This window comes from Vipera berus (genome assembly GCF_964194415.1).
Source record: "Vipera berus genome assembly, chromosome: 1".
Classification (NCBI taxonomy): domain Eukaryota; kingdom Metazoa; phylum Chordata; class Lepidosauria; order Squamata; family Viperidae; genus Vipera; species Vipera berus.
In genome coordinates this window covers 335,041,471-335,050,854 of record NC_138202.1, presented here as the reverse complement: position 1 = coordinate 335,050,854, position 9,384 = coordinate 335,041,471, and positions in this window count along the sequence as shown.

Sequence of the window (9,384 nt, the reverse complement as noted above, 5' to 3'; positions counted from 1 at the left end):
ACTTGTGTTTCTGAAGTAATTATCCCACTCTCCATTTTCTAGTCCATCTTTTCTTTGAGGAGCCCAGAGCAGCAGATTTCAATTCACCTACTCACTGACACTGTCAAATAGATAAGGATGTAAGGCAGAGGCTTTCCAAGATCACAACTCTTGAACCTGAGGTTCTAATGATAATTACTTTGATAGCTCCTATTTCCTTGCAGCGTGTCCAAAGCAGCTTACAAAGAGAAAAGTTAAGTAATTATATTAATAATTTCTTATACATATTTCTCCATCATAAAAAGAGACATTGTAATAATCACCTTTTAAATATAGGCTATAATTTCAAACAAAGCAAAAAAAATGCAGCGGCATTGAATTAAAAAATGTATTACACATGTCAAGATGTGTAGAGAGAACACCGTGTCTGTGGGGTCCTTGGGGCTCTGCAAAAAAAAGTTTGTTTCATTACCAAACGAAGCAACATGACTTACCCCATAATAACCCCACAGTTCAACTTCAAGCTAGAAATATTCTCTTCTATCAGCACCACAATTTGGATAACTGTCTTGCCACCATACAAGCTCTCACCTGTTCTACTTGAATCTTTAACGCTTCAGCGTCGCCATTAACGATGGCGAGGGCGATAGGGCCATTAAGGATGAGGTTGTCTTCTTCCACAACCCCCCCCCCACCCATTCACACTCCACAACGCCTAGTTCTTGTACAGTACTTCTTCCTCTACCGCCGCCTGCGAGTTGATTCTGTTCGTCATGGAAACCGTTGCCTAGTTGCAGAGGCCCATCCGAAGCACAGTGTCCTCCCCCCCTCTTCTTTTGTTCTACCTAGTAACCAAGCGAGAGTCGCGGCAGTGGTTCGGGATTTCATTGGCTACTTTTTTCTCTTCTTTCTTCGTCTTTCTCTCCCCCCCTCCCCCACCAGCACTTCAAGACTCGTGAGGGGGCGGAGCAGAGTGTGAGGAGAAAAGGCGCGGCGGCGGCCGTTGAGGAAGTTCTTCGCCGGCATATTGTACTCGATGGACGTGGAGCGGCGGAGGCACCTGAAGGAGGAGGAGGAGGGAAAAGGAGCTGGAGGCAGGTACAGTAAACGGTGGCGGAGAAAAGGACGGGTGTCTTTCATCCTCCTCCTTTTCCTCGTTCCTCAGCCGGTAGAATAGGAGGAGTCCTTCATTTTCTTCCAAAAAGGAAGTATTGAACGCTCCGCTTTTTTCTTTTGTGTGGAGACCAGTTTTCTCTCGCCCAAAAGTAGCTGCCCGCCCCCCCGAGCTAGGCCATTTGTGTTGGACTACAGTGCCTAACATCCTCCGTCTCAGCAACTAAAGGCAGGTTGCCTTCTCTTGCTCGCTCCTTAGGACAATAAAAACGTGATTCAGCCTCTCCTTGATGAAGGAGAGGAGGTTGTAGAAAAAGGCTGCAGGTATCTCTCTCTCTCTGCCGCTCTCCCGTCCTCTGGCCCCTTCTCTGTCTCTCCCATATTTTCTCATATCTTCAGGTCAAAGTGGGCTTGGCACTGAAAGACGAGACAGATTAAGTACATACCTGATTATGTTCTATCTTTGTAGATGGGGAAAGAAAGGGGGAGGATTAATGGAGGCTTTCTGTCTTTGTTTGCCCCATTTTTTGCCCCCCCCCACGATATGAGGGAGCACATACGTACATCATGAAATAATAATTGTTGATGTGACCATTAATTTTCTTAAAGCTTTTTACGTCTGACTGAACCTAACCTAGACCTCCATAGCGACTGTCAAACAAATAAGGCAAAATGTGTGAAATAAGATTTTTAAAGTGATATTTAATTAAAGGTCAAATCTTTTAATGTAACTGAGCTTGTCTGTATTGAACCTCATTCTGGGGGCGGGGGGGGGGAGCAATTAAAGAAAACACAATCTTTTTGATTTACTAACTTGCATCTCATATGTAGGCACTGAAATAAGGAGGAATGTATACTGAATTATTTTCACCAAGGATGTGTTTTGCAGGAGCTAGAAGTAATCCTGGACCAGAGTTGATTTAGAATAACCTTTTAGATGGAAAACAACTTTCCATTGAGAAACTGATATTCCAAATCATCAATAGTGTATCATCTATAGTACACAAAGAAAAACAATGAGTTGCAACAACAAATGTGAAAATCTCTTTGCTTCTTAACTCCTTCTCTAGAAGAAAGAGGTGATAAATACATAAAGAACTCCTTTTATGGATTGCCTTTCAGTCTTATTGATGCTGGAAAAGAAATTATAGACAGGATCCTCTGATTCCACAAAACATTTTTCCTATTCTTATGATATTTTAATACTGCAGAGATGCTTCCTTCATTGTCGCCACCATAATTCTAGCAGCAAATATATTTTACATAACAACTTTTACCCTACTTTAATTTCCATCCAGTAATGATAGAAGCAGTGCTTCATAGGAAAACTAAAATATTAAATATGCAAAGAAAATGAGATTAGTGTTTTAATGGAGAAGGAGAAAATTATTAGTTAAATTTTACTGAGTGCCATACAAGGCATTGAGTACTAAGGAACATGTATGGGAAAGTTTTTCATTTCAGCAGATGGTAGTATAGAGAGTGAATTTCCTTTTTTTAATTTATAAGATAATTCTTTGGAAGATATTATAGAATAATCCTATAAGCAAAGGTTATTTAATGTGAATTATTTTTATTCCAATGATGCAATGAGAGATTCCCAAATCACTACTTCATAAACTTTTGGCAGTTGTGGATTCCTAAATAAATATTTGAAATTAAAGATTTCAATTAAACATTTTTTATTTGCAAAACTAAGAGCAATTTTTGATGAATAAGATCATTATTATAGTTGCATTTGTGTATGCTTCCCTTCCCTCCCTGTTTCAAAGCTATTTTAAGCTAAATTTTCAACCAAAAAAAATCTATGTATGCTTTTTCACTTTTAAATTATTTTGTATATCCTGTGCCATAATATTAATTTTAGCACAAACATGATGGAATGATCTTCTGTAGAAATTTCTTGAGTACTAAGGTGATAGGGGCAAGTTGATCTCCACTCTATGTCCTTTATTAAGATACTCATCTATGTATTTTCTATTTGCATTTTTCTTTTTGAATTACTTATGCGGGATCACAATTGCAGTTAGCATCCACTTGCAGACTTAGAGTCAGTAACTTGAGATCTATTTTCTGTTGTCAGCTTTGTGAATTCTGGTGTATTGCTATTTTTATCACCTGTATGCTTCAATGAACTTTTTTTCAGCCACTGATTCATTTTCATGAACTAGCTGAACTTGCAGGGAATCTAGGAGGTGGGCACTGAGGTGATTAGTAGACTTTGGTTTAAGCTCCTGTCTAGTACTGAGGATGGTGGGAAGCTGTAGTTGACAATCTGGTAGACTTCTGCAAACCACTGATTATTTGACAAGACCAGGATAGAGGAATCATTGAACTAATTATTTTAGTGCTTTAAGAGATTATGCTCTATTTTGTGTGTCTGCTTTCTTTTAAAAACAAGACAGTAGCCATAAGAATAGAACAAACTTGAATAACAGAGTTGGAAAGGACTTTGGAGATCTTTTAGTCCAACCCCCTGCTGAAGCAGGAGACACCATACCATTTCAGACAAATGGCTGCCCAATCTCTTCTTAAATCCTCCAATGGTGAAGCACCCACAACTTCTGGAGGCAAACTGTTCCCCAATTAATTGTTCTCACCCTTGGGAAATCTCTCCTTAGTTCTAGATTGGATTTCTCCTTGATAAGTTTTCATCCATTACTTCTTGTCCAGTCTTTAGGTGCTTTGGAGCCTCTTACATATTGGAAAACTGCTATCATGTCACCCCTAGCCCTTCTTTTCACTAGCCTAGACATGCCCAGTTCCTTCAACTGTTCTTCATGTTTTAGTCTCCAGTCTCAATCATCTTGTTTGCTCTTCTCTGCACTTTTCTAGAGTCTCAATATCTTTTATGTATTATGGTGACCAAAACTGGACACAATATTCCAAGTATGGTCTTACCAAAGCACTATAAAGCAGTATTAACACTTCATGTGATCCTGATTCTATCCCTCTTGTTGATACAGCATAGGATCGATTAGTTGACAATTAAGGAATCTGATTTTTCTTTCCTACTCATGTTACTGGATTGTTCTTTCATACTTAAATTTCAGAACTAGTAATTTGCTGTTGAAACATTAAAAATTGTACCACTAACTGATAGAGTTCATCTTTGTCTAAGTTCCAGAGGTACATTATCATTATTGTCATTAGTGATTATATGAATCATTTCAGTAATATGCAGAAATATTGAGGGGTTTTTTCCTAAGTTACATGATCCTTACTATCATATATAATCTGAGTTGTTATGTGCATGATTGTTGTATATGAATAAAATGTGAGTGGCAGCACAATTTAAATAATTGTGATGAGATTAAAAAGCTGGTAGTGCTGTTGGAAATTGAAGTAGCAATGTTTTATATTAGGTGGCAGTTCATATACTTTATTGGGCAGGGTGGTTGTTGGCTCCCTAATAAGTTTTGGGGGTCTGTTTTTTTACTGTTGTCACCTGTTTATTAATTTCATTTATTTGCTTTTGAAGTGTAAACTAATTTGGAGGTGAGCAGAATCTAAGTTATGTATATAAACATAAATACATAAATGTTTCTTAGTTGTATAGTTTTGAAAATTGTATATGTTGAATTTCAGTAAAGCCTGATAGCTTGATTTAGTTGCCAGAGACCCTGTAAGAGATATCACCAAAATGTTTAATATGACAAAATATGAACATTATTAAATGGTCTGGAAATAATTATATTTTATTTTATTTATTTTATTTTATTACATTTATATACCGCCCTTTCCCGGAGGACTCAGGGCGGTTTACAGGGTAATTAAAAACCAAAAATACAAAAGTTAAAAACAAATTTTAAAAAAAATTATATTTGTCCCTGCATAAATAAAACCCCAGTTAAAATAAGATTAATCCTCAGCCTGGGCCAGAGAGCTCGAAGAGCCATGTCTTCAGGCCCCGGCGGAATGAACGGAGGTCGGGGGCAGTCCTCAGCTCCACTGGCAGCTGGTTCCAAAGGGCAGGCGCACCCACAGAAAAGGCCCTCCCCCTGGGTGTTACCCGCCGGCAATCTCTTACCAGTGGCACCCTGAGAAGACCCTCCCTGTGGGAGCGCACTGGACAAAGGGAACTTGATGCCGGCAGCAGGTGTTCCCTCAGATATCCCGGACCCAAGCCATTTAGGGCTTTATAGGTCATCACCAGCACCTTGAATCTCACCCGGAGGGCAACCGGAAGCCAATGCAGCTCGCGGAGTAGAGGTGTTACATGGGAGTATCGGGAAACCCCCATCACAACTCGCGCGGCCGCATTCTGCACCAGTTGAAGCCTCCGAGTGGTCCTCAAGGGCAGCCCCATGTAGAGAGCGTTGCAGTAGTCCAAACGGGAGGTCACGAGCGCATGAGTGACTGTGCGTAGGGCATCTCGGTCCAGATAGGGTCGCAACTGGCGCACCATATTAACTGTTTTAATGGAAAAAATACCTTATATTTTTATCTTGATCCTATATACTTTTTGGCATATAGCCATAGATATCTTGAGTGATGAAATATGTTCACATCAGGACACAAACCCTGATGCTGTGTACCTGTGTCATGGTACAGGACCTAAGTAAAGAAGTGTTTCAGTTGATTTGCATCATGATGATGTGACACATGTTTTATCATTTGTTCACACTTGTTCTTTTGGAAATCTGTATATCAGTTCCCAAGATGTAATCTTAAGACCCAATGCAATGGCCATACATAACAAAAACAGTTTTGTTACAGAAAAATAAATGTAAATAATAGTAAATTACAGAAAATTTATTCTAACATTTGTGGCCTAAATGCCTCAAGTAGTATTAAATATGTTTAGAAAATAATAAAGTTTTAATAGCAAATTAAAATTTGCATCTGCCCCTTTTAATTACTGAGATTGAGACTCAGCATACTGTTTATACAGTTGATATAGATTTGCCAGCCAATCAGTTTGAGTGTGCCAACTGCCATCTTTTTCAGCCAGATTTGTTTTCTAGGCAGAAATTATTTTCTTTGGATGAAAGAATCTTCATAAGTAAAACTGAGTTTTGAAAGGGATGGTGAAAGTAAATGCAACTAGAAAGGGAAGACTCAAGTTACCTTCCTCTTTTGTTAATTATGATTTCTTGGATGTTTCTGTGATTGAATAAATTCACAATAAATAATACAATAGTTTTCACTTATATGTAGAACTTTCTATTATGTTTGTTATTAATGGCTACTAGCCATAATGGTAAATATTACCTGCTATTCCAGATTCATTATGCTCTTTAATACAACTTTCTGTGAAGAAATATTGGAAGTAAGGACATTCTTGGCTTCTCTGAATCATAGGATAGTGGATTAGATAAGCCCTTTTTGCATCATATGAGAATTCTTATATCACCATATTAGGCTAACTATAGGAAATGAGGTTCTAATCATAGATTCCATTCCATTCATTATCTGCAGTCTGAAAATTCCACATTATCATTTCTGTCATTCTTAATTTTTTATAACTGTATTGTTAGAAAAAACTTGTGTTGTTCTTTACAGATACTATAACTGCCTCTGTTTAAAGAACAGTCCAATACAAGTCAGCTTAGACATAAGGTTACTTAACAGAAGGAAAGACTATCTAACCTTGCCAATAAGTATTTAATAACAGAACATTCTAAACTGGCGCAAGAATCCTTCACCATATATACTTTACCAGGGTGGATAATAATCAATTTAAAAAATCAGTTTTTTTATTTAAATTGGATTTTTTTTATTTTTATTGAATTTATTTTAATAAAATGCTTTTGGAGTAAAAATCTAAAGACAGTTTTCTATTTAAGGTGCATTAATAATTTAGTTTATTCAGCATAAAATGGAGCTTAGTTATGTAGCATGAGGCTGTATATTCTGCAGTATTTACATTTTTGGTAAACTCATTCAATGAATCCAAGCTCTGCAAGCTGAGATAACATACACTGCATTGATGCATTCACACAGTTTCACAGTAACCATGAGATAAATCATAAAACAAAGTTCAGGAATATTCCTTTATCCCATTGCTTTGCAAATCTATGTACGCTACAAACTGTATGATTGTTTGAAGAGAAATGCATCTGTACCAGGCTCTAAGTGTTTTAATTAAATAAAAGAATTTGAGTAGTACTCCAACTATGTGTGATTAAGCTATTAACCTAAAATCGGTTCTGATATCGCTGTTTTACTAACATGACAGCTTATTATTCTAAATACGAAACCTTCATTTTGTTTGCAAATAATAATATTAAAGATTCTAACTACCAGCTGTCAGGTCCGTAACAGTCCTGGATGAGTCCTTACATTTAAAGAACACTTGTCATTTCAGATCCATCATGGCAATGCCTGTTAGTGGGCATCCACTCACCTGCTGCCCTCCACGTCCCTCACTTTGTTGTGTCACTGCCGCATCACCAGCCGTCCCAGTAAAGTGAATGGGACTGTCGGTGACTCAATAGCGGGTCAGAGGAGGAGCCGCTGTGGGACAGAGATGACAGTTGCTCTTCAAAAAGTATAATTTAAATCAAGTTGATTTAAATCAAGCCTTTTTACTAGTGATTTAAATCGAGTTGATTTAAATGAAATTCACCCTGACCATTACTATATATAAATACTAGTTTTCTGTTTAAACAGTACTAATTATGCTTAAACATGAACCTGCATCTGAAAATAATCATTGCTTTTTTATTGCTATATTTAAAGCATTATAGTTTTTAAAAATATTTATGTGATTATGTATAGAAGCTGTATACTTTAAAATAAGAAAATTAGAAATTAATATATAGGTCCTATGTCCTGAATCTTCTATTAATAAATTATTTTGGATGATCATTAATTTTAATCATGTGCAAGGCCCAATATATTTCTCTGAAAAGATGTTCTAGTTTACTTCCAAAGTATATTAAAGGGAGAAGACTTATATATTATGTTTTCTTAGTGAATCTGAAATAAACTTCTTGCTTTAATGGTAAATTATTACTGGGGAAAAATATTTATCAAATTAAGATACTAAACATTTTACTCTCAAATGTTAGTTTTCCTGCCAGATAAATATAGCAGGTAACTATATTTTTGGCATAACATGTTATAAACTTATAATTCCCTGTTGGTTTATCTTAAATGACAAAACCACTATTAAGCATGACAAAATGACCATACTACATTTAATATACTGAAGGGACTATTTAGCATTGAGGACTAAATTTCAGGGGAACATCATCCTATCTCCAAAGTTATGTAAGAAAAATGTAAATATAAAACTAACATTTAATCTGGCAACTGGTTTCCTGTAGTGACCTACTAGATAGTTTTTGAAAATTCAGCGAGACTTGGGAAGAAAAGTATCCTTTGCTTCTTAAGCAGTTTTTCATTTGAAATATCATATTAGATATCCAATAGTGCAGAATTTGCAGAAAGTAGATAGAATTTTTATTTTCTCTCTGTATTAGGATTCCTATAATGAATCTGAATTATGAGGGATTCAGGGCAGGTAAGTATTATATCATATTAAATTATGGTATTTAATGACAAATGATAGAGATAATTTACATAACCAAATACTATATTTTCATCATTTAGTTATGTTTCATGTTTCCCATCTTCAAAATCCTATGTTTAGTACTTTCATTATGTTTCTTCCACTTTTAGATTTGTTTTCAAAGGAGGGAATTATTATTATGTGTGGGAAATCTACAGATTAATCTAGACAGGGGAAAGATTAAACATAATTAAATGATAAGAATGTGATATTTGGTTATATGAAGCTATCTTTGTCATGTTTTGTAAAATTCATGCTGATTTGTTCTAACCTGCAAATTCTGCTGGAATTGAATTATTCAATTGGCATATTGCTTGATCTCTGCAATAGCCATGGCTCTTATTTCAGTTGTTCTATAATAGCCTCTGCAATTCCTTTACTCTCCAGGTTGTACTTCACACACAGAGTAGTTTTGATTTTCTTATTATAGGTAATCCTTGAGTTATGACCATAATGGAGCCTGACCATCAGTGTCATAACTTGTGACAGTCATAAAGTGGGTCAGTCATATGACTGATCCAATTTTATGACCTTTTTTCTGTGGTCATTAATCAAATCATTGCACTTGTTAAGCAAATGCCATAGTAGTTAGGTGAATGCCACAGTAGTTAAGCAAACCAATGGTTTGCTATGGATGCAATTTGCCAAAAGTAGAAGTAAATGTTGGTTTTTGGCAAAATCATAATAAAACTTGGTCACATGACCATGGGATGCTGCAAAGGGTTGTAAATGTAAATATCCCCTGGTCGGGGGACCGGTATCCGGCTATACAA